At 40.1% G+C, this 6,451-nt stretch overlaps 1 protein-coding gene across 1 annotated transcript in view; it reads right to left on the reverse strand.

The window, feature by feature from the left end:
- The window catches only part of LOC126383460 (semaphorin-6D-like), a 481,075-nt gene that overhangs the window by 423,903 nt on the left and 50,721 nt on the right, over nucleotides 1–6,451 (reverse strand). The window lies entirely within an intron of this gene.

Genomic DNA, 6,451 nt, shown 5'->3' on the forward strand with positions numbered 1-6,451 from the left:
TCTTCCTGAGGTTTCTACCGTTTTTTTTCCCCGTTAAAGGGTTTTTTTTGGGGAGTTTTTCCTTATCCGCTGCGAGGGTCATAAGGACAGAGAGATGTCGTATGCTGTAAAGCCCTGTGAGGCAAATTGTGATTTGTGATATTGGGCTTTATAAATAAAATTGATTGAAATTGATTGATTGTTATTTTTGTTGTTGTAAAGCATCCATGGATCTCTTGAAAGGCACTATATAAGTCTAAGTTATTATTATTATTATTATTATTATTATTATCTAGGGCTATAGTCTCCTGGTCAACTGGTCGATTATTTGGTCGATATACTCTCGTCCGACCAAATTCTCATTGGTCAAATAATCGCGGTGTTACTTTCATAAGCAGAAAAGTGCTACATCAATAGCTTTCCAGGATTAATTCATTATTTCCTGCGGCGGGAGGGACAAGCTAAGTTACCTGTGAAAATGGGGGTGTTTTCAAAACACCCCCGTTGTTTACACAACGTTGAACTCGCCCACCCTAACACTCAGCGTCGTGGTGACGCAGACCTCCTTTCAGTTTCAGACACCTTTTCCCTCAGTGGAAACAAAGCTTGTATTTACTTGTATTTCACAGATAAGAAACAATAAATTGTGAAGACAGTAAAATAGCATTTTAAGTCTTGTGTGTGATTTATCCTTTAGGGATTTATCCTGGCTTCATATGAACAGAGGAAATCTCCGCTTGTCGCTAGGCTAATGTATACAATGTAAAATGCCATAGGCTTTTGCTAATAACGTTAGCATGTTGTATTTGTCTGGAAAACGTGTTAAGTGTGACGGTTGTTTTGTCGGTGAATGTTGTGAGTTGTAATGGTGCCTAATTGAGTGCCGTTATCTTTGTTAGATGCTGCTGTTGTCTCTGACTTTATTCACCTTATTTTCAAACACGGAAGTAAATAGTGATCAACTTTAGTGTTTTTGTGCATGACTTCCGGTCAGCCGCTTTCCCTTACCGGAGCTAACGGTGCAAGCTAATTTTTTTCAATTTTCAATTGTTTATGTTAGTCAATCAGTTATTTAGTTAGTTAGTCTGTGTATTTTATATAGATAACTGTGCCCACGTTTCCGTTATCCGGTAATTGCCGGTAAAAATATTTCCCTCTAAACGCGAATAAATCGCATGTCAATCAAAAACTATGAACCAAAAAAGCTCTATCTATCAAAAAATCGATCCCGAGTGAGACAAACTGCTTGATCCCCGTCTCCAGTGTACCAGCAGAGAGCCTGCAGAACCAAATCAGCGAAAAAACACACTGGGTGCACGGACATTTCCACCGCTCTGTGTAGGCTAAGTTACCTTTTAAATTATGCGGAGCAGCTCCAGCTTTCCAGATGATTTATTCTCCAAAGGGGCAATAAGCGAAATTCATCAGGAATTAAAAAATCGCTATGTGAAGAACTAGGGGTGTGATTTCATCTGGAGTATAGCATGACCTCACACAACCTCTCTCTGTGTTGATCTCCAGCCCATTACAAGCCTGTCCAGCTGCGCGTTCATGTATGTTCATGTAAATCGCTGCCTCCTCCCTCCTCTCGGAGCCCTTGGCTAACGTTCCCGTGAGCTAACGCTTATATTCCTACTCTTCTCTGTGAGCCTGTGAGCCCGCCAGGCCCGTGAGCCTGGCTCACGGAGAAGAGTAGGAACGTTAGCGTTAGCTCCCGGGAGCGTTAGCAGTTAGCACTAGTCGGCTGCCACCGGCTACTGGAGTAACTTATAGCTATGGAGCGCTTCTACCAGCTCTTCTAGTCACTGAGCCTCGCCTCCATCTCAGCAAATATATTACATTTATTACAGGTACCATCATCATTGAAGTAGGCAGGGGAATAGCTAAACACAGCGGAGACCGAGAGAGAGTGAAAGACATCGCTAACTGTTAAACTAAGCCAAACTAAGTTGGCTGTTCAGGTTTTATTTCCTCGCCCCTGTAGCGAGTGAATCTGCCTGTAGTGAAACCGGGGCTAACCGGTGCTTCCTCCTCAGGCTCCACTTCACTCAGCTGCCTGACAGATCCGCTGCTTCTTCACACTTTAAAGTGATAGTTCAGGTTTTTGGACATGAAGTTGTGTGAAACGCTGACCATCTGTAGCTCTGATGTGACGGTGTCACTACTGTCAACGAGCCTCCTGCTCACTTATATTAATAATTAAAAAACCAAGCCATTTATTGCTATTTTTTGTCCGCCTGGCCTCTCTGTCTATTAATGCATGTATAATCTCAACCCTTTCATGCACAGTCAAGTAATGAACATCTTTTTTTTCAGGACAACCTGGGCAATAATAATATGTATCCTAAAATGATGCCACATGAATGGATCAATAGTTATGAGTATAAAAACAAAAGAAAAAGTAAAACGGAAATTGAATGTCACAGAATTTAATTCAAAAAAGACACAGATCAACAATGTACAAGCTTTTTCATTTTCAAATATGTTTCTCTCAGGCCTTGGCTATCAGGAGAAAAAGATCCCAACATTCTAACACAAACACAACAAAAAATATTTACATTTTTACATTTTTTCTCCACTCGTTTTTTCCCTCACTTCCTCAGTCACTTGTGCCACTCCACCATTCAAAACTAAATCCATTGCTTCAGCAACAGTGAAGCACCTTTTTGCAGTCGCCATAGTTCTGAAAAGAACTTTCCCCTCTCCAAGTAGTTCTGAAAAGAACTTTTTGTTTGTCTGTCTAACTCTCTCTATCAATAAAACTCACTACTCTCAAACTCACTAACCTATCTCTCCGACTCTCTCCTCTCCCACCACAAACACCGCGAAATTATGACCCGCGAGATTATTACCCGCGAAATTTGCTCTATATAAAACAAATAACAATAACTTCTGTCTACCATAAACCACAGTAAATGCAGTAAAAAACATACGTGCGCACAGGAAATGCGGACTAAGCACATGCCATATAGTGCGTAAAGCTTGTGTGTAAAGCTTGTGTACATTTCCACGTTCAAAAGTTGTTAGTAAATGTTTATTTATCTTTGTTTTGGCCATGGGAGATTATTATTCCTTTGTTTTCGATACTGGAAGATAACTATTTCACCTCACGCTGATCTTTGGCTGCTGGGATTGGATGTCACCGTCATAAAAACAAAAGAAGAAGAAATCGGAGCATCTCATTGGTCAAGAGACCGACCGGAAGTCATCATCATTTACATCAAGCTTCAATATGGAGGTCCGCTAACATAATTTACACGTTTTTATCACAAAATGTAATGAATAATGAACTTATCACGGAGTTATCACGGTGGAATTCACATGCGAAGTTCCCGGAAAAAACGCCGCACTTAACGGCTGGATTGAAAACCTTCTCGAAAGGCTAGAATTGCCCCGAGCTCACCATAGATCGCCCAAAGAGTATGCTTGTGATAGCAATTTTCCCCATTAAGTTTTGTTGTGTGGTTCCCGAGATATTCTGCAAAGTACCGACGCTGTCGCGTGGGAGCGCCCGCGCACCCGTGGAGTTAGAAGGGTGTTAAGTTCTAACACTAGAACTTAATATCTTAAGTTCTAGTGTTAGGGTGCTTTCAGACCTAGAGTTGGCTTGCTTTGATTCAAATTAGGGACTAATTGTGTAATTGTGTGTGCCTGTGTGAGAAAGCTGCTCTTGATTGGTCAGAATTTTCTAATGTCACAATGGAGGGACAACTACGCGGGTTGATTTTAGTGCTGGTCATCCTGTAATATATTGCTTGCATTGTTCATTTTAGGCAAACCATACAGTTTGAAAACAAGGCGCGGCTCCAACTAGAAAACAATGTTTTGATGCATTGGATGTGCTGAATGTGCATATTAAGGCAGTGAAGGAGGAGGTACACATTAATAATCCTCCGGGACTGTAACATGCTCATGCTTGTTTAACCCAAACAATGCGTAATGTGACTGCAGTTGGCTCGGATTGAGGTCAGAACATGTTCCCACCACAAATGAACCGCACCAGAGGTTGTTTGGAACCGGACCAAGACTACTTCTTCAAGAAGGTCTTGGTCCGGTTGTTTTGGTGCGCACCAGAGTGCGATTGCTATGTTCACACCTGCCCAAACGAACCGCACTTAGGGGGCAAATAAATTTCAGTTCAATTGAACCGAACCAAACAGGGCAGGTGTGAAAGCACCCTTAGACACTGTAGCATAAGCACGTTTATTTTTCATGTACATTTTCATTTCTCTCTTTTTTTTGCTATATATTCATATACACTCCTGTTTCATACTCTCATTCTTACTTCTTATAGTTCTCTATTATTTACATCGGAGCTGTAATGAATTGCAATTTCCCCTTGGGGATCAATAAATTATTTCTGATTCAGATGCTGATAACAGCACAATATCCCCTTGAAAGGGGCTAGAGAGACCAAAACTATTTTTTTTGTACCAGGCTGTTAAGACATTTTAACATGGGAGTCTATGGCGGATTGACTCACTCTTGGAGCCAGCCTCAAGTGGACATAAGAGGAACTGCAGTTTTTGGTACTTGTGTTGGCTTCATTTTTCAGCCCCGGAGATTGCCACTTTGCCTAAACCTAATCACATATTAACCACAGCTTTGTTAATTCATTCAGTTTCAACATATCCGCTACATAATAACTTACAATTATAACTGTGGTTTGCAGGAACATACAATGCCATCAGTTGTTCTGGTGATTTGGTTGTGTTATCAGGTACTGTATATAAATCCATTATTGAAGTCTCTGCAGGTGGATTTCCACTGAGATGAAATGAGACCAGCAGCTGCCTGGAAGGAAGAAAGTCAATCTAAAAATGACTGAATGATTTGGAAAATGATTTAAAGTTAACAGGCACAAACACAAAGAATCACTTTCATTTGCTGTAACAAATCAGCTCAATTGAGAAACAGTCAATGTTTCTCTCTTTAACTCATTGTTATAAATAAAAACTCTGAACAGCAAGTAGAGCATGAGATATTTGATCTTAATACAGTAACACTGCTGCAGTTTATCGATCAATAACACAATAAATCCAGAGACTGAATCAAATCCATCACAACATCCCTGAGCTCTGACCAGTTGGTATTTAATCCATCCTGAGGCCTTTTATGAACTCTATAACTATTTTATTGTTTCATTTACTGGAGCAGAAGGACCTCACAAAAAAAGGAAGTAAAAAATTGTCAAAACTTTCAGTATTAATATTCACACCTCGCTTGCGAATTTTCACACAACTCCCACCATCTTCACATTAACACAGAAAGAAAAGACTGAGCAACTTTTCACATTTTCACAGCAGGAAGTCAACCAGCTGTCCTAGGAGAGACAATAAATATGGTTTAACTGGTGTTTGTATTTAGGTCTCTAGGAGAAGAAAATCATGAAGCTTCAGAGCTCTTATTCTGAAGGTCTTTGTGTTGAGGTTCAAAGGTGATGGACTAATTACAAGAGTAGATGACATGCAGGTGAAACTCCAGTCTGCCCCTCTCTTGACACCGTCACCTCTGACCTCTCTACCCTGAGGTGAATATGAGCTGCGGAAGAGTTGGAGTCAACTTTCAAGCAATCACAACCTTTAAACTCTAAAGGAGAGAATCCAAAGCAAGAGAAATGTTTCCTGCTTTCTGACAGTTCCCAAGTTTCCTGAAGCTGACATTAATTCATAAAGAGGTGCTGTGAAATTTTTTAAATCCTCGCTTCATGAATGTAAACTGACCATTCTGACCATCAGCACTGAATCATCTACCATCAAGCATGGAACACAATAACTCTAAAGTGTCCTACCATCACTCTGCTGGGTTACTCAGGTGAGTATACAGAACATAAAATGAACTGTACAAGGTCCTTGAAAAGAAAAAAGTGGGTATGAACATCCAATTGTTTAATGTATCCTAACTTTAAATTACTTCATAAAAGGGACGCACCAATCAATCTGCTGGTAGCCAGAATCAGCCAACTCTCAGCTTGACTGGACATGACTGGTGACCGGCCTGTCTCAGATATAGACGATGCTGTATGAGAGGCCCTTTGAGACATAATTCATACTTGGTTTCACATGTAACATCATAGTCTCATACATACACCACTATACTCTTACACAAACACTACTATACCCTCTTACATGCACAATCATACTCTCATACATACACCACTATACTCTCACACAAACACTACTATACCTTCTTCCATGCACAATCATACTCTCATACATACACCACTATACTCTCACACATACACCACTATACTCTCACAATACACCACTATACTCTCACACATACACCACTATACTCTCACACAAACACTACTATACTCTCTTACATGCACAATCATACTCTTATACATACACCACTATACTCTTACACAAACACGACTATACTCTCTTACATTTATCATCATGTTTTCTTTTATTTACTGTCATACTCTTAGTGTAACAGAGGATAATATTATATGTATGTAAGTATGATA

Source organism: Epinephelus moara, chromosome 22 (genome assembly GCF_006386435.1).
Source record: "Epinephelus moara isolate mb chromosome 22, YSFRI_EMoa_1.0, whole genome shotgun sequence".
Lineage (NCBI taxonomy): Eukaryota > Metazoa > Chordata > Actinopteri > Perciformes > Serranidae > Epinephelus > Epinephelus moara.